This window comes from Thalassophryne amazonica, chromosome 2 (assembly GCF_902500255.1).
Source record: "Thalassophryne amazonica chromosome 2, fThaAma1.1, whole genome shotgun sequence".
Lineage (NCBI taxonomy): Eukaryota > Metazoa > Chordata > Actinopteri > Batrachoidiformes > Batrachoididae > Thalassophryne > Thalassophryne amazonica.
In genome coordinates, this window is record NC_047104.1 from 3,522,363 (window position 1) to 3,547,362 (window position 25,000).

Genomic DNA, 25,000 nt, shown 5'->3' on the forward strand with positions numbered 1-25,000 from the left:
TGCCGCTTATCGGTAATAAAACCAGTCATGGTTACCGGTGGGGACCACATCTTCCGTTATCTGGTATAATTAAAAAAATAAATAAAACACAGTCGTGTACCCTGCGGGAACCACATCTTGCCGCTTATCTGGTTTAAATTAAAAAAAATAAAACCATCCTGTACCTGTGGGACCACATCGCGCTGCCTTATGTGGAATAAATAAAAAATTAAAACCAGTCGGTACCTGTGTGACCACATCTTGCCGCTTATCTGGTTTAAATAAAAAAACTAAACCAGCCTGTACCTGTGGGACCCATCTTGACCGCTTATCTGGTTTAAATAAAAAAAATAAAACCAGCCTGTACCTGTGGGACCACATCGCGCTGCTTATGTGGAATAAATAAAAAATAAAACCAGTCGGTACCTGTGTGACCACATCTTGCCGCTTATCTGGTTTAAATTAAAAAAAATAAAACCAGCCTGTACCTGTGGGTCCACATCGCGCTGCTTATGTGGAATAAATAAAAAATAAAACCAGCCGGTACCTGTGGGACCACATCTTGCCGCTTATCTGGTTTAAATTAAAAAAAATAAAACCAGCCTGTACCTGTGGGACCACATCTTGCCGCTTATCTGGTATAAATAAAAAAAAATAAAACCAGTCGGTACCGGTGGGACCACATCTTGCCGCTTATCTGGCATAATTAAAAAAAAAAATAAAACCAGTCGGTACCTGCGGGACCACATCTTGCCGCTTATCTGGTTTAAATTAAAAAAAATAAAACCAGCCTGTACCTGTGGGACCACATCGCGCTGCTTATGTGGAATAAATAAAAAATAAAACCAGTCGGTACCTGTGTGACCACATCTTGCCGCTTATCTGGTTTAAATTAAAAAAAATAAAACCAGCCTGTACCTGTGGGACCACATCTTGCCGCTTATCTGGTTTAAATTAAAAAAAATAAAACCAGCCTGTACCTGTGGGACCACATCGCGCTGCTTATGTGGAATAAATAAAAAATAAAACCAGTCGGTACCTGTGTGACCACATCTTGCCGCTTATCTGGTATAAATTAAAAAAAATAAAACCAGCCTGTACCTGTGGGACCACATCGCGCCGCTTACGTGGAATAAATAAAAAATAAAACCAGCCTGTACCTGTGGGACCACATCGCGCTGCTTATGTGGAATAAATAAAAAATAAAACCAGTCGGTACCTGTGTGACCACATCTTGCCGCTTATCTGGTTTAAATTAAAAAAAATAAAACCAGCCTGTACCTGTGGGACCACATCTTGCCGCTTATCTGGTTTAAATTAAAAAAATAAAAACCAGCCGGTACCTGTGGGACCACATCGCGCCGCTTATGTGGAATAAATAGAAATAAAACCAGCCCGGTACCTGTGGGACCACATCGCGCGCTTATGTGGAATAAATAAAAATAAAACCAGCCCGGGTACCTGTGGGTCCACATCGCGCCGCTTATGTGGAATAAATAAAAATAAAACCGCGGTACCCGTGGGACCACATCGCGCCGCTTATGTGGAATAATAAAAACATAAAACCAGCGGTACCTGTGGGACCACATCGCGCCGCTTATGTGGAATAAATAAAAAATAAACAGCCGGTACCTGTGGGACCACATCGCGCCGCTTATGTGGAATAAATAAAAAATAAAACCAGCTGGTACCTGTGGGAACCACATCGCGCCGCTTAGTGGAATAAATAAAAAATAAAACCAGCCGGTACCTGTGGGACCACATCGCGCCGCTTATGTGGAATAAATAAAAATAAAACCAGCCGGTACCTGTGGGACCACATCTTGCCGCTTATGTGGAATAAATAAAAAATAAAACCAGTCGGTACCTGTGGGACCACATCTTGCCGCTTATCTGGTATAAATTAAAAAATAAAATAAAACCAGCCGGTACCTGTGGGACCACATCGCGCCTCTTATGTGGAATAAATAAAAAATAAAACCAGTCGGTACCTGTGGGACCACATCTTGCCGCTTATCTGGTATAAATAAAAAAAAAATAAAACCAGCCTGTACCTGTGGGACCACATCGCGCTGCTTATGTGGAATAAATAAAAAATAAAACCAGTCGGTACCTGTGGGTCCACATCTTGCCGCTTATCTGGTATAAATTAAAAAATAAAATAAAACCAGTCGGTACCTGTGGGACCACATCTTGCCTCCTTATCTGGTATAAATAAAAAAAAATAAAACCAGCCTGTACCTGTGGGACCACATCGCGCCGCTTATGTGGAATAATAAAAAATAAAACCAGTCGGTACCTGTGGGACCACATCTTGCCGCTTATCTGGTATAAATTAAAAAATAAAATAAAACCAGTCGGTACCTGTGGGACCACATCTTGCCGCTTATCTGGTATAAATTAAAAAAAATAAAACCAGTCGGTACCGGTGGGACCACATCTTGCCGCTTATCTGGTATAATTAAAAAAAAAAAAAAAAACCAGCCTGTACCTGCGGGACCACATCTTGCCGCTTATCTGGTTTAAATTAAAAAAAATAAAACCAGCCTGTACCTGCGGGACCACATCTTGCCGCTTATCTGGTTTAAATTAAAAAAATAAAACCAGCCTGTACCTGTGGGACCACATCGTGCTGCTTATGTGGAATAAATAAAAAATAAAACCAGTCGGTACCTGTGGGACCACATCTTGCCGCTTATCTGGTATAAATTAAAAAAAATAAAACCAGTCGGTACCGGTGGGACCACATCTTGCCGCTTATCTGGTATAATTTAAAAAAAAAAAAAAACAGCCTGTACCTGCGGGACCACATCGCGCCGCTTATGTGGAATAAATAAAAAATAAAACCAGCCTGTACCTGTGGGACCACATCGCGCCGCTTATGTGGAATAAATAAAAAATAAAACCAGCCGGTACCTGTGGGACCACATCTCTCTGCTTATGTGGAATAAATAAAAAATAAAACCAGCCGGTACCTGTGGGACCACATCGCGCCGCTTATGTGGAATAAATAAAAAATAAAACCAGCCGGTACCTGTGGGTCCACATCGCGCCGCTTATGTGGAATAAATAAAACATAAAACCAGCCGGTACCTGTGGGACCACATCGCGCCGCTTATGTGGAATAAATAAAAAATAAAACCAGCCGGTACCTGTGGGACCACATCGCGCCGCTTATGTGGAATAAATAAAAATAAAAACCAGCCGGTACCTGTGGGACCACATCGCGCCGCTTATGTGGAATAAATAAAAAAATAAAAACCAGCTGGTACCTGTGGGACCACATCGCGCCGCTTATGTGGTATAAATTAAAAAAAATAAAACCAGCCTGTACCTGCGGGTCCACATCGCGCCGCTTATCTGGTATAAATAAAAAAATGAAATAAAACCAGCCGGTACCTGTGGGACCACATCGCGCCGCTTATCTGGTATAAATTAAAAAACAAAAAAACATACCACCCACAGGTCTCAAACCTGCATCCTCCAAAAGCTCTGATTGCGAGTCTGAAACTTTACCACTTAGCTACGGAGCTGTCCTTTGAAATCTACAGGAATCTGCCTCATATCAGGAAGGACATGGAAGTATTACAAAAAAAATTTAAATCACCCGCTATATAAAAATACCGCATTTATCATCCGAGCAATGGAAATTTGATCCGTCTGTTCCTCTGGTGATGACCCATGGTCACAGACATACAGTAGTGTTCAGAATAATAGTAGTCCTATGTGACTAAAAAGATTAAGTCTAAAGCTTTTCTCTTAGTCTTGTCCATCCAAATTGGAAGTCCCAAAAACCAGTTTTATTTGTTATTATCTATCGTCCACCTGGTCGTTACTGTGAGTTTCTCTGTGAATTTTCAGACCTTTTGTCTGACTTAGTGCTTAGCTCAGATAAGATACTTATAGTGGGCGATTTTAACATCCACACAGATGCTGAGAATGACAGCCTCAACACTGCATTTAATCTATTATTAGACTCTATTGGCTTTGCTCAAAAAGTAAATGAGTCCACCCACCACTTTAATCATATTTTAGATCTTGTTCTGACTTATGGTATGGAAATAGAAGACTTAACAGTATTCCCTGAAAACTCCCTTTTGTCTGATCATTTTTTAATAACATTTACATTTACCCTGATGGACTACCCTGCAGTGGGGAATAAGTTTCATTACACTAGAAGTCTTTCAGAAAGCGCTGTAACTAGGTTTAAGGATATGATTCCTTCTTTATGTTCTCTAATGTCATATACCAACACAGAGCAGAGTAGCTACCTAAACTCTGTAAGGGAGTTAGAGTATCTTGTCAATAGTTTTACATCCTCATTGAAGACAACTTTGGATGCTGTAGCTCCTCTGAAAAAGAGAGCTTTAAATCAGAAGTGTCTGACTCCGTGGTATAACTCACAAACTCGTAGCTTAAAGCAGATAACCCGTAAGTTGGAGAGGAAATGGCGTCTCACTAATTTAGAAGATCTTCACTTAGCCTGGAAAAAGAGTTTGTTGCTCTATAAAAAAGCCCTTCGTGAAGCTAGGACATCTTTCTACTCATCACTAATTGAAGAAAATAAGAACAACCCCAGGTTTCTTTTCAGCACTGTAGCCAGGCTGACAAAGAGTCAGAGCTCTATTGAGCTGAGTATTCCATTAACTTTAACTAGTAATGACTTCATGACTTTCTTTGCTAACAAAATTTTGACTATTAGAGAAAAAATTACTCATAACCATCCCAAAGATGTATCGTTATCTTTGGCTGCTTTCAGTGATGCCGGTATTTGGTTAGACTCTTTCTCTCCGATTGTTCTGTCTGAGTTATTTTCATTAGTTACTTCATCCAAACCATCAACATGCTTATTAGACCCCATTCCTGCCAGGCTGCTCAAGGAAGTCCTACCATTATTTAATGCTTCAATCTTAAATATGATCAATCTATCTTTGTTAGTTGGTTATGTACCACAGGCCTTTAAGGTGGCAGTAATTAAACCATTACTTAAAAAGCCATCACTTGACCCAGCTATCTTAGCTAATTATAGGCCAATCTCCAACCTTCCTTTTCTCTCAAAGATTCTTGAGAGGGTAGTTGTAAAACAGCTAACTGATCACCTGCAGAGGAATGGTCTATTTGAAGAGTTTCAGTCAGGTTTTAGAATTCATCATAGTACAGAAACAGCATTAGTGAAGGTTACAAATGATCTTCTTATGGCTTCGGACAGTGGACTTATCTCTGTGCTTGTTCTGTTGGACCTCAGTGCTGCTTTTGATACTGTTGACCATAAAATTTTATTACAGAGATTAGAGCATGTCATAGGTATTAAAGGCATTGCGCTGCGGTGGTTTGAATCATATTTGTCTAATAGATTACAGTTTGTTCATGTAAATGGGGAATCTTCTTCACAGACTAAAGTTAATTATGGAGTTCCACAAGGTTCTGTGCTAGGACCAATTTTATTCACTTTATACATGCTTCCCTTGGGCAGTATTATTAGACGGTATTGCTTAAATTTTCATTGTTACGCAGATGATACCCAGCTTTATCTATCCATGAAGCCAGAGGATACGCACCAATTAGCTAAACTGCAGGATTGTCTTACAGACATAAAGACATGGATGACCTCTAATTTCCTGCTTTTAAACTCAGATAAAACTGAAGTTATTGTACTTGGCCCCACAAATCTTAGAAGCATGGTGTCTAACCAGATTGTTACTCTGGATGGCATTTCCCTGATCTCTAGTAATACTGTGAGAAATCTTGGAGTTATTTTTGATCAGGATATGTCATTCAAAGCGCATATTAAACAAATATGTAGGACTGCCTTTTTGCATTTACGCAATATCTCTAAAATCAGAAAGGTCTTGTCTCAGAGTGATGCTGAAAAACTAATTCATGCATTTATTTCCTCTAGGCTGGACTATTGTAATTCATTATTATCAGGTTGTCCTAAAAGTTCCCTAAAAAGCCTTCAGTTGGTTCAGAATGCTGCAGCTAGAGTACTGACGGGGACTAGCAGGAGAGAGCATATCTCACCCGTGTTGGCCTCCCTTCATTGGCTTCCTGTTAATGCTAGAATAGAATTTAAAATTCTTCTTCTTACTTATAAGGTTTTGAATAATCAGGTCCCATCTTATCTTAGGGACCTCGTAGTACCATATTACCCCATTAGAGCGCTTCGCTCTCAGACTGCGGGCTTACTTGTAGTTCCTAGGGTTTGTAAGAGTAGAATGGGAGGCAGAGCCTTCAGCTTTCAGGCTCCTCTCCTGTGGAACCAGCTCCCAATTCAGATCAGGGAGACAGATACCCTCTCTACTTTTAAGATTAGGCTTAAAACTTTCCTTTTCGCTCAGGCTTATAGTTAGGGCTGGATCGGGTGACCCTGGACCATCCCTTGGTTATGTTGCTTTAGACGTAGACTGTGTTTCATAATTATTGTATGGCCTTGCCTTGCAATGTGGAGCGCCTTGGGGCAACTGTTTGTTGTGATTTGGCGCTATACAAGAAAAAAGTTGATTGATTGATTGATTAATCCAGGTTTTGAGTATATTTCTTATTGTTACATGGGAAACAAGGTACCAGTAGATTCAGTAGAGTCTCACAAATCCAACAAGACCAAGCATTCATGATATGCACACTCTTAAGGCTATGAAATTGGGCTATTAGTAAAAAAAAAAGTAGAAAAGGGGGTGTTCACAATAATAGTAGTGTGGCATTCAGTCAGTGAGTTGGTCAGTTTTGTGGAACAAACAGGTGTGAATCAGGTGTCCCCTATTTAAGGATGAAGCCAGCACCTGTTGAACATGCTTTTCTCTTTGAAAGCCTGAGGAAAATGGGACGTTCAAGACATTGTTCAGAAGAACAGCGTAGTTTGATTAAAAAGTTGATTGGAGAGGGGAAATTCTTATACGCAGGTGCCAAAAGTATAGGCTGTTCATCTACAATCATCTCCAATGCTTTAAAATGGACAAAAACACCAGAGATGCGTGGAAGAAAACGGAAAACAACCGTCAAAATGGATAGAAGAATAACCAGAATAGCAAAGGCTCACCCATTTATCAGCTCCAGGACGATCAAAGACAGTCTGGAGTTACCTGTAAGTGCTGTGACAGTTAGAAGACGCCTGTGTGAAGCTAATTTATTTGCAAGAATCCCCCGCAAAGTCCCTCTGTTAAATAAGACGTGCAGAAGAGGTTACAATTTGCCAAAGAACACATCAACTGGCCTAAAGAGAAATGGATGAGTATTTTGTGGACTGATGAGAGTAAAATTGTTCTTTTTGGGTCCAAGGGCCGCAGACAGTTTGTGAGACGACCCCCAAACTCTGAATTCAAGCCACAGTTCACAGTGAAGACAGTGAAGCATGGTGGTGCAAGCATCATGATATGGGCATGTTTCTCTTACTATGGTGTTGGGCCTATATATCACATACCAGGTATCATGGATCAGTTTGGATATGTCAAAATACTTGAAGAGGTCATGTTGCCTTATGCTGAAGAGGACATGCCCTTGAAATGGGTGTTTCAACAAGACAATGACCCCAAGCACACTAGTAAACCAGCAAAATCTTGGTTCCAAACCAACAAAATTAATGCCTTGCAGATGTGAAGAAATCATGAAAAACTGTGGTTATACAACTAAATACTAGTTTAGTGATTCACAGGATTGATAAAAAAGCAGTTTGAACATAATAGTTTTGAGTTTGTAGCGTCAACAGCAGATGTTACTATTATTGTGAACACCCCCTTTTCTACTTTTTTTTTTTTTTTACTAATAGCCCAATTTCATAGCCTTAAGAGTGTGCATATCATGAATGCTTGGTCTTGTTGGATTTGTGAGAATCTACTGAATCTACTGGTACCTTGTTTCCCATGTACCAATAAGAAATATACTCAAAACCTGGATTAATCTTTTTAGTCACATAGCACTACTAGTATTCTGAACACTACTGTACAGTCATGAAATGACATGAGTGAGAAGCAGTGTGCTCTGATCATGTCAACATCTACTAGACAGGTGCGTCCACAGTGGACAGTTGTTAGTCCATGATTGTCCAAACACAGTAGGTGTTGTCCAGCTGGAATGTCCAGAATGACAGATGAGCACAGCTGCTTCTGTCAGAAGCCACGCCTTCTGTCAGTGGAGCGCACACACCCACGTGTCAGTGTGCGTGTTTGCAAACTCACACTCGTGGGGAACTTAGACAAATTTCACTGCGAGTACGACAGTGATTGTCACATTTTCTAAGTGCCAAGCAAGTGATGTTAGATGTTCATGCGTGTCACCTGTAATTCGGCCGACACCTGCCGCGAGAGGGTGCGATGGGTTCGCACAGCGGACACTTTGTCTTTCAGCCGCTGATGTGTGCAGATAGTTGTAGCAACAGGTGTACAAGGCGTTAGAGGCAGCTAGGATTTGACATGTTTTGCATACAATTCCTGCTTCATGTGCACTTCAACCAGACTTCACACTATGTGTGAAGGGGCCCTTACAGTCTTACTCTTATTGTAACCTTATCATCAATCAAGTCTTTCACCTCTGAGTGTTTTTCTCACCTTTGATTTCTTAATTTGCAAGAAATCCTATTTTCCAGTAATTAGTTTAGAAAGGAATGACTGAGAGTGGGCAGGGTGGCCGTCTCAGAGCTGTAAACAAAGTCATACTGGGTTTTTAACCTTCCAATTCTGTACCCTAATTTGTTATCAAAGGGGGACACTCCAGGCTCTATTTAGGGGTCATCGTTTTAATCGGAACAAAAACAATTTATTGGTGAATTATTGTTTTAGGAGGCAAAGACTGTCACGGGCTCGCAGCCTAATTAATGGCACAGGCCAGCTAAACACAGCCTCTGTAAAAGGGATACAGTGTGGTTAGAAGTGTGTCGCGGCACTGAGAGGCTCACTCCTGAGGTAGACGTGTGCATGTTTACATCAATAAATGTAAAGGAATTTTTAATATCAAATCAATTTTATTTATATAGTACCAAATCACAATAACAGTTGCCCCAAGGCGCTTTATATTGTAAGGCAAAAGCCATACAATAATTACAGAAAAACCTTAACGGTCAAAACGACCCCCTGTGAGCAAGCAGTTGGCGACAGTGGGAAGGAAAAACTCCCTAAAACTGACCAGTTACCTAGTTAGCTGCTTACCTTACCTTCCAGCTGTGGCTGGCACTGCGTTTCACTGAGACATGACAAGTAGATTGTTGATGAGGAGCTCATTCTGTAACACCCCATTTAAAACGGAGTTCAGGACAAACGGCCTCTGCTCACCGTCACTCTCACAGACTCCCACTGAGGTTGCAGGCTGGTCACATGGTCCATGGTCAGAAAAAGATCCCTGTTGGTCACCATCACTCTCCATCGGTCTCCAACAATTACAATATTTTTTAAGTCACTTGATGTTGTTGTATAAATCAAAACACTGTTTCTCTGAAAGTTAAAGATTTCTTTTTACTTCTCAGTGAGATGTGAAGATAAAAGGTCAATTTATTTTGTTTTCAGTCAATAGATGTTAGTTTGTTGCATCATTTCCGATCTTATCATTCACATGTGATCTATTTTGACACTGATTAGGTATCAGAGTGTGAAATGGATGATGTAGAAATCCGGCCAAACTTGATCATTTTTCTCTTCTGGGCAGTAGGGAGGCAAGTTATCCTCCAAAGAGAAGGAAATATACCTACACCTATGATTACACAAAACTTACCGGGGTTGATTAATTAAAACCAAGGCCCTTTACTGTTCAACACCCGCGTGCACATCTCTTTAGCTTAGGATTTTTTTTTTTTTCTATGCGGAAAAAGGGCTCCATTAATTAGCCTGTCACAGCCGGGCTGCTGCAGGGCTTAAACAAGGTCATTAGAGCATTTCTTTATCTGCACACCCACAGAAAAGTTATTTAACTGGTTCCACAGTAATCTGCATAAAATAGAGTGATGACTTCTTCATACGTCTGTGGTGTATTCTCCTGATATCTATACCATCTCAAACAACACAATCTACCATGTGACACCTGCAACTAGGGCAGGATGATTAAACTGATCATAACAGATCACAATAAAATATATATTGATAACTATAATACCCTTTGGACATTTATACTTGATGAGGACAATTCTCACATACTGTTAAATCTCGTGGTCAGTACAGCACCCTGTGGCACGCAGCAGTCAGCCTTGCGGGATGTCATCGGTACCACGGACAGAGAGAAAAAGAGCAGAATCAGTCGGCCAGAAAAACAACAGTAAAGCTCACATAATGGATTCAGGTGGACCAGTGAATTTTCGCTATTATAATCGAAATCCACTATAGGTATAAAATGGACAAAATCCATTATATGGATGTAAGAGATTAGTTACAATTAGGTGGCGCTGAATGATCTACGGGGAATTCCCAGCATCAAATAGGCTTATGTCTTTACTTGATTAAACACCTGACCTTGAATAGGGACCTGCTTCATTTAATGACCAGGTCAGAACTTTAGGGGGGAAAAAAAAGCGTTTAGGCTTAAATAAGCGGCGGCCATTATGTGCATTAAAAAGATTACATTTACTCAAGTCACTCTTTTTATTAAGTCCGCTGCGGAGTGGTACCTTAAAATCCTAAAGCCTGATTTATGCTTCTACAACTCCATAACTCTGTGGCCATGCAATGACGCTGACGTGTGCGTGACCCTTTTAAAGTTCTCCGTCGCATCTTAATGCAATTTACAGCAGGAACAGTGGCTTTTTATGGATCAATTTGTCCCTCAATTAACTCCACTCCTCTATACTATCATCAACCTCCAAACCAACAGTATGTACAATTTCCATTCATTTGAGTGTTTTTGTAGTTTTCTGTGTTGGTCATATTTGCGAACGTTTCTCTACTTGATCCATGATCAAAATGTAATCAGCATGCACACTGCAAAATGTTTTAAAATAAGATAGGAGAGGAACAAGTGCAACTGGAAAAGTGACCAATCACAGCCCTTGTGGTCTCCATCATTAAAGCAGGTGCGCATCAGGCTATGGAGAGGGTTCGCAGCCTGGGGGCTCTGATCTAAAGCGATTTGGTTTGTCACACTCAGGGACATGTGTGAAACTTAACACCATATTACTGTGCAGTCAGCAAGCAGCATTCAGTTAATAATCACTGGCCTTGAATTGTGCCCTGCCTCGTTTGGGTGGTGAGTCTGAGCACGGGTTGAAAAAAATAAAATACGGTACCCACTTTCCTTGAATCAGTGAGTGTCCATGCTGAACTTCATTTCATTCCTCTGTTAGTGGGCACGTCCAGACTGATCTGTCTGGCACATGAGAGGGGTTTTTAATAGAAATACATTACGATGCGACAGAATGTTTTGTCCAATTTGGGCAAAAATCCGTTATACAAAATACGGTATATACATTTTTTATTATGGTCCAGTCACACGGCACACAACGATTCCTGAATGAAGGGAAAAAGTAAAAAAAAAAAAAAAGTCACAATTCGTTGAGAAAAAGTGGATGAAAGAGCTTTATCACCAAATAGCTTGTGATGCAAGAGCGCAAAAGGGAAGAAAGAGGAACTTAACAAAACCGAAGCTAACGATCTCGACGCTTTAAACAAAATGCACCTGGAGCCACAGCTGGAGCAGTGTGTGTCTGCATCTCTGAGTTCCAGGACTTGGCGCTGGGACGGAGCTCATAGCACCTGAGTCCTGGAGAAACTGCAAGCAGAAGCTGTGGAGATCTGTGTGCACGTTGGTGGGACCACCTGCTCTGGTTCTTCGTTCAGAACAAAAGCGGGATCATCTCCTTCATCAGAATCCTCACTGTCTGAGGACACGCTGCGCACTCCGTCTCGCTCCAATTAAAAAAAAAAAAAAACAAAAAAAAACCTGGTGTTCCATGATCACTGCTGTATCACTGTACTACGTGACTTATATATATATATATACACGAGGTCTGTCCGTAAAGTATAGGTCCTGAAAATGCTGAAACCGACTTCTTCTGAAACTTCTCTGTTCTCTCACGACATCCTGGATCAATAGAGCCTGAAATGTGGAGGTTTTAAGCTTGAAACAGGCTGATGATGGCGCCTGAGAGCGCTGCACGACGTTTCGCACCGTGAAAAGTCCTTAAAGCGACAGAATCACCTCAAAATCTCTCATCAGCTGTTAAAATTTTCACTGAAAACCAGCTTAATTTTTCGAACCGTGTCCACTTCGATGTGTCTCACAGGTTTAGAAAAAATTTTGATCAAACAACGCGCCAGTCTCTCAGCAACTTCTCAGACAAAGGAATTCCGACGAGGGGCTGGACGACTCCTCCCACAAGGAGTGCTCACAGGCGAATGACGTCACCGACAGGCGTGGAAAAACTCACGCATGCGCACGAGGGTTCAAGCGTGTCTGACGTAAAAACATGAATGAAATCCATATAGTTTTTGAAAAAATAAAAAGGACCTATACTTTACGGACAGCCCTTGTGTATATATATATATATATATATATATATATATGTATATGTGTATATATATGTATATGTGTTGCAAGGATCTGTACACAATTCTTGGAAGCTGAAAATATCCCAGTTCTTGCATGGCCGGCATACTCACCGGACATGTCACCCATTGAGCATGTTTGAGATGCTCTGGACTGGCATATACAACAGCGTGTACCAGTTCCTGCCAATATCCAGCAACTTCGCACAGCCATTGAAGAGTGGACCAACATTCCACAGGCCACAATTGACAACCTGATCAACTCTATGCGAAGGAGATGTGATGCACTGCATGAGGCAAATGGTGGTCACACCAGATACTGACTGGTATCCCCCCCAATAAAACAAAACTGCACCTTTCAGAGTGGCCTTTAATTGTGGGCAGTCTAAGGCACACCTGTGCACTAATCATGGTGTCTAATCAGCATCTTGATATGACACACCTGTGAGGTGGGATGGATTATCTCAGCAAAGAAGTGCTCACTATCACAGATTTAGACTGGTTTGTGAACAATATTTGAGGGAAATGGTGATATTGTGTATGTGGAAAAAGTTTTAGATCTTTTGAGTTCATCTCATACAAAATGGGAGCAAAACCAAAAGTGTTGTTTATATTTTTGTTGAGTGTATAATCATCTGAATCATCTACTTTTTGCCACATGTACAGAATGGCTGGATTGTCATTCCTACAGTCATATTGTTTTTTTTAATAAAAAATATTAAGCGCACGCAGAGCTGCAGCTGTCACTGGCGCTGCGTTCAAGTACTGTCGGAAATTAGACAACTTTTTTGTTGTTTCAAAATCAGCAGTTTCTTGTGGCAAAATACTTAATTGTTTCCACACAAAAGATTAATTCTGGCCTATATAAGGTGCCTGAGCCCATTAAAGCTGACCCCCCACCCAGATAAAAAAAAAAATCCAAGCAAACAGGCTGAGTTTGCCCTGTAATTTCTGATGGTACTGGAAAGCAGCAGCAGCCTCAGTGCTCACAAACCGGCTTCTGTACTGTGTGAAAACATTCAACTGGTCGAACGCAGTCAAACTAAATAACGTTACAAAAACTAAACAAACGATTAAAAAACATCAAGAACGACACCAAAATGAAACACGGACGAACTGAGGTTTTCGTTGCCCTTTGTTCAAATTTTTCAGTGGTTTAAAAATCCTGATGAAGCGCCAGCTGCAGGAATGAAGCTGCGTGAAGGTTAAACGATGCTAGCGAAAGTCAATGAAAGTCCAGATTTTTTGTTTCGTTTGGGCTTCGTTGCCCTTCGTTAAGTGCCGTGTGACTGGGCCATTTCATGGAAAATTCTCCAGAAACATTGGGATCTTTAGCTTTTGTCCAGTGAGTGGGGATATCCGGTTTATACGATGACTGTTTAGGCGAGTTTTACTGTACACCTAAGGTATGAGTTCACCAGCAGTAAATCAACAGGGAAACTGAGAGAATACTAAGATGATCACCTTCAGCGAGAACTGAGCTTCACTAACAGACCAAGAATATAGATGAAGAGACCTGTTCTGTTGCAAATAAAATGAGTATGAGGGCTGTCCATAAAGTATAGGTCCTTTTTATTTTTTTCAAAAACTATATGGATTTCATTCATATGTTTTTACGTCAGTCATGCTTGAACCCTCGTGCGCATGCGTGAGTTTTCCCATGCCTGTCGGTGACGTCATTCGCCTGTGAGCACTCCTTGTGGGAGGAGTCGTCCAGCCCCTCGTCGGAATTCCTTTGTCTGAGAAGTTGCTGAGAGACTGGCGCTTTGTTTGATCAAATTTTTTTCTAAACCTGTGAGACACATCGAAGTGGACACGGTTCGAAAAATTAAGCTGGTTTTCAGTGAAAATTTTAACGGCTGATGAGAGATTTTGAGGTGATACTGTCGCTTTAAGGACTTCCCACGGTGCGAGACGTCGCTCAGCGCTCTCAGGCGGCATCATCAGCCTGTTTCAAGCTGAAAACCTCCACATTTCAGGCTCTATTGATCCAGGACGTCGTGAGAGAACAGAGAAGTTTCAGAAGAAGTCGGTTTCAGCATTTTATCCGGATATTCCACTGTTAAAGGAGATTTTCTTTAATGAAAGACGTGCGGACGGGTCCGTGCGTCGGGACGCAGCCGGCGCGGTGTGGCGGCACAGGAAAAACACCTCCGTGTTGATAACCATTTGTAAAATCCAGGCGGCTTTTGATGGCTTTCAGTGGAGTGAGTATATGAGAAATTGTTTAACAGCTGGACATGTTCCAACTTGTCCTTAAGGCTTCCAACGGAGGTGTTTTTCCTGTGGCGGAGCGTCGTGGCGGCTGCGAGCCGACCGCGCATCTTTCATTAAAAAAAATCTCCTTTAACAGTGGAATATCCGGATAAAATGCTGAAACCGACTTCTTCTGAAACTTCTCTGTTCTCTCACGACGTTCTGGATCAATAGAGCCTGAAATGTGGAGGTTTTCAGCTTGAAACAGGCTGATGATGCCGCCTGAGAGCGCTGCGCGACGTCTCGCACCGTGGGAAGTCCTTAAAGCAACAGTATCACCTCAAAATCTCTCATCAGCCGTTAAAAGTTTCACTGAAAACCAGCTTAATTTTTCGAACCATGTCCACTTCGATGTGTCTCACAGGTTTAGAAAAAATTTTGATCAAACAAAGCGCCAGTCTCTCAGCAACTTCTCAGACAAAGGAATTCCGACGAGGGGCTGGACGACTCCTCCCACAAGGAGTGCTCACAGGCGAATGACGTCACCGACAGGCGTGGAAAAACTCACGCATGCGCACGAGGGTTCAAGCATGTCTGACGTAAAAACATATGAATGAAATCCATATAGTTTTTGAAAAAAATAAAAAGGACCTATACTTTATGGACAGACCTCGTAAAAGGGATAGGAAGCATAGTGCCGTACTATGGCAGTATGCTAACCATACGAGAGGGAGAAGTACGAGAGACTGCAGAAATAAACACGAGAACATCGTCTGCAGTTTTTAACTTTCACCTCAAAGTCCACAACTATTTCCTACCACAAATTGTTTGAGTTTCTGGAGTGAAGAAATCTCTGGAAACGGATCAGAAAAAGAAGTGGGACAGGGTCATGAAAAACTTTGAAACTGCGAAAGTGAACTTAGGTCATCTAAAGCTGAGGAAATTGTTGGCAATAAAACAGCTATGATATAACTGAGGGTTTTAGTTGTCCTGATTGGTGGAGAAGGATGAGGAAATAGACACAGAGGCTCCTGATGTCAGGAGACGAACAAAATTGCCATCACTCGTAATAAGCTTTCACTCTCTCTATTTTCTTTCACGCGCCAGCCGCGTAGTAATCCACGATGGAGATGGGAACAAATCGGTCACGTGATACAATTTTAGAGAAAGAGACAAAAAGAACCTGATAAAACAAAACACAACAGAAAAGATAAAACCAACTAACAATGAACATAAAATACATACAGAAATAAATGTTTCCTGTGAACACCTAGTGACTCTTACACCTCCACTTCATCCCTGTTTTATTTAAGTTTAATGACAGTTTGTTTCGGTCCAACCATATTTTCAGTTTAATTTCTTCAGTGATTTCCTACAGAACTATCTGCCAAACTAGAAAACTGCTGCATCCTAGTAAGAGCAGAATACTACTGGATTGAATTTGAATAAGGAAATTTGTTTTGTTTTTTTTCCTCACTAAATGGATGCTGCACTCACTGCAGTTTATTGTCTGGAGTAGTCCCAGATTGCATTTCAGAGCTTCTAGAATTGAAACATTTTCGTGCAGGTGGTGTTGGGGGGTAATTTTGGGTTTCAGCTTTTTTTGTTTTTCACCACTTTCATCCCTGAATATGTCAATCGTGAGTCACTTTTGTGCAGATTAAAGTTACTAACTGGGACTCCTGTCTTGTTGTGAGAAAGAAACCAGAATCGTCCTCCGTTCTGTTCACACAGCTCCAAACGCTGCGCGGCTCTCTGCCGAGTCAAGTTAGAACGATAGAGTCCAGTCGGAATTAATAACTTAAAAGCGAAGCATTGTTTAAATCAAATGACACCTCTTTCCAAATGTTATAATACAAACAAACTGCAATCAATCAAAAATTATTTTCCTCCCAAAATGAGACGTCCTGTGCTGACGTGCAGCAGCCGGCTGAGCTCAGCTCAGAGGTACGGAGAGACATTCATGCCAAAATGTCTGAAAGGAAATGCTTTTGACAAACACTACAGATTTTATTTATTTTTATTTATGTCCGGAGATCAAGGATCCAGTGACCAATTTAAAACGTTGTTGACATAGAAAACCTGTAAAGCTGACTTTTAGTACACAGAAAATTCACAGAAGGTATCGATAAGCAGAATCGACAATGCAATCGATATTGATAAAATCTTATACCCATATCAATACCCATCCATATGGATCAATATGGAAGAGGTGTCATGAAAATATTTTTATCATGTTTTCATAGTCAGCATTTTAACGTTCTTTGTGTTGAAGCCATTTAAAGGTTTTTATTGATAAAGTGGATCTGGGCAACACTGCCTTATTTACTTACCTTATTATGACGTTATCTGTCTCAGTTTCATAGTAAAATGATGGAAATTGAGTTCTCGAGCTTCTATGTTCCACTAGAGACTTCATTAGAACAGAGGTTTGGAAAAATCAAGACCTACAAGGCAATGTGTGATCATTACTGGAAGCAGGTAATAGTCTGTGACAACTTCCCATGAAAAGCAGGCTTTTCTAAGCTGTCTGCAATATTTTTATCAGTGCTTAGCTTTCAAACCGTCAGTAAAGGCTAAATGGTCTCTCTTTAAGTTAACGTCTGAACTTGAAGGACTTAGCTGATTACATTACAATACAAATCATGTATAAAGCAAAAGACAAACTTCCACCTCAGCATGTCCAAAGTCTGTTTAAAATGAAGAACTCCTGTTTTTAAAGGAACACTATTATTTGATAAAAGATTCAAACTGCTGTAAAAAGTCACTGTGTTTGTGTGAAAAGTGTAAACATTTGGAACATCTGTCCTGAAAATATTGAATTATGTGGCACTCTAAGTCAGCTTTCAAAGACTTTATCAAAATAATATTATCTCTCGTTACAGTATGAGCAATTAAGTTTATTGATTTGGTATTGTTGATTGTGGTATTGGTTGTTTGTTTTTTTTTTTTATGGTCAGAGAGTGTATATAACCTTTTGCTTCTGACTGCACCCTTTCGGCCACTTGTGCTAACTGTAATTTTTGTTTTATTTTATTTTTTGTGTGTGTGACAAGGAGTTTTGTGTGCTGAATTTATTCATTCATTCAGCTGATATTCCTTATGACATCACACAGCCCTGGTGGGTAAAAACGGTCAGTATTCTGTTCACCTGCTGCTTGTTGGCAGTAATACATGCTGGTAAGTGTGTGTGTGTGTGTGTGCTGTTCTAGTTACGAGTGCATTCTGTTAAAATAAATCTGAGTATTTGGTTCCAGATTAAAGTTTACAGGTTACTAACATTCGGTCTCTTTTGTGGGAGAACACAGCTTCACTCGGTCTCATCTCACTCATGGACGTTTCAACCTGACGATCTAATTATGAATTTTTTTTTTTTTCTTACAAAACCATGATTGACAATTTAGTCTTAGCTTGTACCTGTGTGTCTTTGACAAATGAACTCTTACTATATTAAGATTTCTCAACTGTCAGACTTTTCTTCATGCTCACACTGGTGCCCATCTGTGCCTCGACAGTTTAAGTCAAATAACTGTCAAAATCCTGACGCCAACGCTGTGCCACTCACCGACTAGCACCATGTAATAATCCATGTCAAACTGTCCAAGCTTCAAAATGTTATCACCAGGCATCAAGACTTGGAACTTACCAAGAAACCTGGAAATTTTGAGACGGAGCACGTCACAGTGTGCGGAATGTAACGCTCTTTTCCAGTCTCTCTCTCTTCCACTCTCACTCTCTCCCTCTCTTTCTCTCTCACTCCCCCCCCCCTCTCTCGCTTTCTCACTCCTCACTCTCACCCACCCCCCGTGTGGAGGGGAACATTTGGGTCCCCTTTAATGTGAAAGTGTCTATAACGGGATTAAAAAAACAAATATGGAAAACTAGGTTGCCAGCCAAATCCAGTAGCCTGATGTCGGTATGGATTGAGAACTGGGATGGACACGTAGAGCCGAGGCCGTGCTGGTTTTCCTCACTACCGATCGCCTCAGCAGGTGATTTCACAGTTTGAACGTGACTTTAAGTCGAGGGGAGGAGCTCACCAATAAAACCAAGGCTAGAACTAAGGTTCCTCCCTCCCAATCGTGTAATTGTCTTGATCCTGTCAAATTCTGATGCGAGTCGCACATAAGCGGTTTAGCCAATCGCGGGTCACGACACAGCAGCAGGTATTGCTGATGCTCCATCAATGATAAGAAGAATAACTGTAATTGTGTCATATTCAGAGCGCTGGAATAAAAAATAGTGATTGTATTATGACTGACTGCATTATTCATAAGGTCGCAGTCTGCATGAGAAACTCAAAATCCACAGGTTTTTTTTTTTATGTGATGGTGAAATGCTGATTGCTTGTTGTTGCTTTGAATTTAATTGTTCAGCTGGTCCGCCTGGTGGGCAGATCTTGGCCAGTACTCTGAATAAGGCCAGCTATCAGCAAATCATTCTCTGGTTATTGGTGAATTCTTGACAAAAACATGAGGCATTATGCAGGTTGGATCTCTGTTTCTAAATCTGGCAGCTGAGAAATGTGTGCAGTCTTCTGCTTCCACGTGTCAGCTTGACAGTCACCACAATCTGATTTTGTGCAGCGAGTGTGGTCTGAATCAGCTGTTTCTACACAGGAATATGCATGTGGTGAACTTGTTTTCATGGTTGAGAAATGAACTGATTTTTGGAGGTTGTTCTAGCAATAGGTTTACAGAAAAATAGATGTATAAAGCTAAATTATTCAGTCTTTTAAATCACTGACTGACTCTTAAAGGTGCTATAAATCAGGCAGTCGTGTGCAACCATATCAGATCACCTGTGGTCACCCCAAGCAACGTGGGAGAAGCCAAAATAAAATACTGTTACGAAAGGTGCTACAAATTATCCTTGCCCCCCCCCCCATTCTTTTTTTAAGACTTGTATCTTCTCAGCCACTCCTTCCCAACCCTCCCCCTCCCTCCTCGTACTCTTTGAGCAGAAGGAACGCCAGTTGGAGCCTTGTAATTGGTTTCACATCTCTGTGTGGTTGAAGCCAGATGTATGTGTCCATCCACATTCCTGGTCAGAGGCATTTTTAGCCCTGAATGGAGTTTTGGGAGATTTTTTTGATTGTTGTCAGCTGTCTTGGGAAAAAAAAAATCATTAGCTGCAGTACATGGTAAGTAGTGAATACTGCTCTCTTTCTAAATGTGGGGAGGAGCAACAGTTTGACAGGGCGGAACTCGCACACATAAAACCTACATGCACGGTCAGTCTGGGAACATCAGCAGGACACAGAAAAGCTCAGCGCAGAGACACAGTATTACTTTATCCCCAACACAGGACGTCATTACACTACTAATCTTTACATCGAAAATTGTAGTTGGCTGCAGTATTGACGTGCAGAATGTGAGAGTATGATCAGACAATTTTATACCATCTGAAAGAACAGCAGTATGAACTTCTTCTTGCATCTCCTCCTGTTAGGGGGCGCCACAGCAGATCAGTCGTTTCCATTTCACCCTGTCCTCTGTATCTTCCTCTGTCTCACCCAGTGGTGGGCACAGTTCTGCTAACCGCTAATTAGCAAAGCTAACTTTTTTGTTAGCTGATGAGCTTTTCAGCTAACTTTGAAAACCATCAGCAGACCAATTATGTTCCGATAACGTCTAGACTGCCGTGTCACACCTTGACTATTTAGCCTGCGTATGCCGGCTGTATTTAAAACTCTGGCGTACGCTGTCATACATCTAATAAATTAATATAGCTGTCACACCTTGAGGATTATCCAGCATATGCTGACAGCCCTGTTTCAACCCAGTGGTTCTGATCGGTACTGCACCATGTGGTGCCCGTCAGAAACTGTAACAAAACATATTTTTTTATTTTCATTTTTTTTTTTTTTTTATCTTGGTAGACCATTTTCATTGTGTACAGAATGCTGATGAGGTTGTGGGAAATGCTGCCGTGAATGAATGAAGTGCCAGCTGCTTCCTGATCAGCGGAGCTTAAAGTAGCCGCTCAGTGCTTTCAGCTCCGCTGATCAGACCTGATCATCCGCTGATCAGACCTGATCATCCGCTGATCAGACCTGATCATCCGCTGATCAGACCTGATCATCCGCTGATCAGACCTGATCATCCGCTGATCAGACCTGATCATCCGCTGATCATCCGCTGATCAGACCTGATCATCCGCTGATCAGACCTGATCATCCGCTGATCAGACCTGATCATCCGCTGATCAGACCTGATCATCCGCTGATCAGACCTGATCATCCGCTGATCAGACCTGATCATCCGCTGATCAGACCTGATCATCCGCTGATCAGGTCATCACAGACCTGAATAATGAAACGCTGTGATGATTTAAACTTTTAAAGCGCCAGTCGACTATGATCAGGTGTGATCAGAATGACGTGCTGTGTGATTTGTCGGTGTGGTGATCACTGACAGCCACAGCACTTTAAGGCCCAATCTCAATTCTCTTTTGTACCCCTTCCCCTTGGCCCTACCCCTACCACTACACGTACCCCTTTAAAACAAGGGGTAAGGCGAAGGGGTATAATTAATTAGTAATTAAAATAATTAAATTAATTAGTAATTAAAATAAAAAATACTTGAAATATATCAGTCTGTGGAATGAATGTCTACATTATACAAGTTTCACTTTTTGAAAGGAATTAAATAAATCAACTTTTTCATGATATTCTAATTATATGACCAGCACCTGTATGTATGTTTATGGGCTGCATTTAGTTCTGTTAACATTATATTTCTTTTTCAAATTCTCCCTTTTTTTTTTTCATCCAGCCCTATTTCCTTTAGAAATTTCCTTGACAAATAATATCAGTCTATCAGGACTTCAGGTTATGTGTTACACATTTACATGTGTGTGTATATTTTCCAACTTCTTCTCATTTTCTGCCTCATTTTCTTATTAGGAGTCGAGTGTGTTCAGGGCTCCCTGTTTGTTTACTAAATACACACGTGTTACAGACCTTGAAATCCAACAGCAGGGGGCGCTATTATCCGAAGATTTCTGAACATACAAATTAACGTGCTTATCCTTTATCATGATTTTCTCCATTGTGAGATATAAGTGTCTTATCGTAGCGTTCATGTGTTTGTGCATTATAACGCCTCAGCGTACGAGCGAAGTTACGATATTCTTCAGAACGACAATATACACAACATGCATCCAGCAGCAGACACGTTGCTGTCATAGACAACTGTCTGTAAAGTTTTTTTGGCAAGTTATAACTTTCTAAAGAGCGTAATTTGTAATGAAAGCCGCTTACATTTGTGCGGCTCTTTCTGCGCCATGTTTGTTTCTGTGGAGACAGCAGTAAGCTCCTCCTACCCCTCCAAATGGAGTGTGCATCCAGATTCACTCCATTTGAAGGTGTTTGTACCCCTCCGCCTACCTCTCCACCTCACTCCAAAAAGAGAATTGAGACACTCCTCTCTCTTGTGCCCACGGAAGGGAAGGGGTAAGGGGAAGGGCCGAGGGGTAGAATTGAGATTCAGCCTAAATGTTTAAACAGCAGCCCAATAATCAGGCGTGATCACTCTGATCAATCGATCGGGTCATCTGATGGTCACACCATAGCGACAGTGCAGGAAAAACCACAGATGGGCTTGCTTTAAGGGTGATTCTTTAACTACGGGCACTATTGGCCTTGTAAATGTAATTTCCACCACACCATTGCCTTACAATATAAAGAGCCTTTGTGCCACTGTTTGTTGTGATTTGGCGCTATATACATGTGCTCTGATGTCACTGTTTATCTCCATAGAAACTACCCAAACAATCTTTCATACAAACTGTTTAAAGGGACATTACAGTGTTGTGGTGGAATTTACGGCAATAGTGTGGGACAACTACATTTTGTTTAAAAAAATCACAACAGTTGTATGACATTGAATACCCCAATTATGTTTTGATTATTTTACTGATATTATTCAGAGATATTTTGAAGCATTAGAAAAAATGTTTCCTTACCATTCATTTTTATCATTGAAGATCAAAAGTCTGGGTGTGGGACAAGCACAAAACGGCAATATTTGCATATAATGATGCTGAAAAAAGGTGAAAAAGTCATCATAGACTACTAGAACAAATTTCTTAACACACTTTCATTGTAAAGATAACTATAAAAGTGTGAAATTTCCCCTTTTTTCTGTTTTTCATACAATATGATCAAAGGACATAATAAGTGCCCGTAGTCTAAGAATCACCCTTAAATGCTGCTTTTCCAGCCACAAATTAAAGGATTTTCCGAGGTCATTTTCAAAAATCAGGAGCTTTATGTGGATTCATGTCCGTCTGTGATGGTGAATTGGACTGAAATGAACAGGTCAGATACTCCGTGTTTGAATGAAACAGTCGTTCTGCATATGGACTGCAGCTTTCAGCCCATCAGTGACCAGCATTAATGGATGGATTTAGACTTATGAGTAAATTACAAGAAACGTCTGCCAACAATCACATAACTTACCTACAACTTATGTCCAGCATGTGCCGAATGTACAAGTCACACGGTGCCACTCGAAAATTTTCAGCGTGCCCAGAATTTTTTGAGGAGCTCAGCTTATCAGGATGAACATCACCAAGTGTCAGCGTGTTTCAACGAGCTTCACCGTGCGTCAACTTGCTCTTAACTTATAAAAACTTACCCTTATTGGACTTATGCCAACGGTTTTTTAATACAGTAGGCATACGCTGGCTAAACCATTAAGGTGTGACAGGGCCTTAACATATTTTTGCGGGCATAGTGAATAAAACTTAACAGTTAAAGACATTTGTAAAGTCTGAAATCAAAGATTTTAGTACCTGCCTGTTACATGTTTTGTCGTAGAGAGACAGCAATGAGTGGCAGCGCTCAGTCCTCTGTCAGCAGAGGAGAGCTGGCTACCAGAGAGAAAGGAAGAGGGAGACAAAAAAGATCATTTATTTTCACACCATACAGACTTTCGGGCGTATCACATGAGTCATGCACAGGCAGACAGTTTTGACAGATGGTTAAAATAAAAAATAAAAAACTCATTCCAGACAGGTTGTTGAAATTAACGTCACCTCTGTCATTTTACAAAGTGAAAATATCAGCTATATGTTTTAGTTTTAAAGTAATGCACTAATTTTGAAGGGTTTAGCATTTTACAGACACACATGCCACAATGCATTATGGGAAAATTAGTTTCCTGTCATCAGTGGTTGCTGGGAAAACACACAAGTTACTGTAATGTGTGTCTTGGTTTTTACTCGTACAAATAAATCTGTATTTGAAAATATGCCATTTTTTCACTTGTAAAAAAACAAGGCAAGTTGAAAACTGAAAATTGTGTTTAAGTGATTCAGCACTTTTCACACTGCCATGAACACTGCCATCTACTGGATGGCCAGTAGATGGCAATTGTCCCATAATGCATTGCGACATCTGTGTTTGTAAATGCTAAAACCTCCAAAAATAGTGCATTACTTTAAAACTAAAACATATAGCTGATATTTTCACTTTGTAAAACGACAGAGGTGACGGTAATTTCAAGAACTTGAATTAGTTTGTTTAAAATTTTAACCATAAGTCAAAACTGTCTGCCTGTGCATGACTCCTGTCTGTATGGTTTGAAAATAAATGATTTCTTTATTTCTTTCATCCTTCCTTCCTTTCTTTCCTTTCTCTCTGGTCACCAGGTCTCTTTTGCTGAGATAAGGCTGATCTGAGACAGAAGCGCTGGCTTGTTGTTGTGTTAGTAGCTGCCGGTGTACTGAAGTCAATACTAAAAGTTATCGCTTTAGCTTTTAGCTGTTTTAGGGTTAACTTTTCAGTTAGCGGATTAATGGTTATCAAAGCTAACATTTTTCGTTAGCTGTGCCCACCACTGGTCTCGCCAACTACCTGCATAACCTCCCTTAGCACATCCATAAACCTCCTCTTTGGTCTCCCTCTTCTCCTCCTGCCTGGTGGCTTCTTCCTCAGCATCCTTCTTCCTATATACCCTGGGTCCCTCCTCTGCACATGTCCAAACCATCTCAGTCTCACCTTTATGACTTTGTCTCCAAACTGTCCCACCTGAGCTGTCCCTCTGATATGTTCATTCCTAATCTTGTCCATTCACTCCCAAAGAGAATCTCAACATCTTCAGCTCCGCCTCCTGTCTCCCATCCAATCATAGCTGGTCTCACTATAGTGTTGTAAACTTTCACCTTCAGTTTTGCTGATATTCTTCGGTCACAAATCACTCGTGCCACCTTTCTCCACCCACTCCACCCTGCCTGCACTCTCTTCTTCACCTCTCTACCACACTCTCCATTACTATGGACAGTTGACCCCAAGTATTTAAACTCATCTACTTTCACCACTTCTACTCCTTGTAACTACACTATTCCACTGGGCTCCCTCTCAT

At 41.0% G+C, this 25,000-nt stretch overlaps 1 protein-coding gene and 1 long non-coding RNA gene across 11 annotated transcripts in view; one reads left to right on the forward strand and one right to left on the reverse strand.

The window, feature by feature from the left end:
* LOC117521730 overlaps window positions 1–2,871 on the reverse strand; it is a 6,271-nt gene extending 3,400 nt beyond the window's left edge. Inside the window, exons 1-5 of one of the 10 annotated variants that reach the window (XR_004564038.1) lie at window positions 2,594–2,871; window positions 2,034–2,278; window positions 1,847–1,970; window positions 589–1,198; window positions 120–467 (exon numbers count right to left, since the gene is read on the reverse strand). This is a non-coding gene — a long non-coding RNA (uncharacterized LOC117521730). Of the gene's footprint in view, window positions 1–119; window positions 468–588; window positions 1,199–1,322; window positions 1,378–1,846; window positions 2,279–2,593 lie in introns of those variants that run through there. The other 9 variants (XR_004564037.1, XR_004564041.1, XR_004564046.1 and 6 more) reach the window with 9 other exon arrangements.
* glceb (glucuronic acid epimerase b) overlaps window positions 1–25,000 on the forward strand; it is a 150,468-nt gene that overhangs the window by 80,219 nt on the left and 45,249 nt on the right. The window lies entirely within an intron of this gene.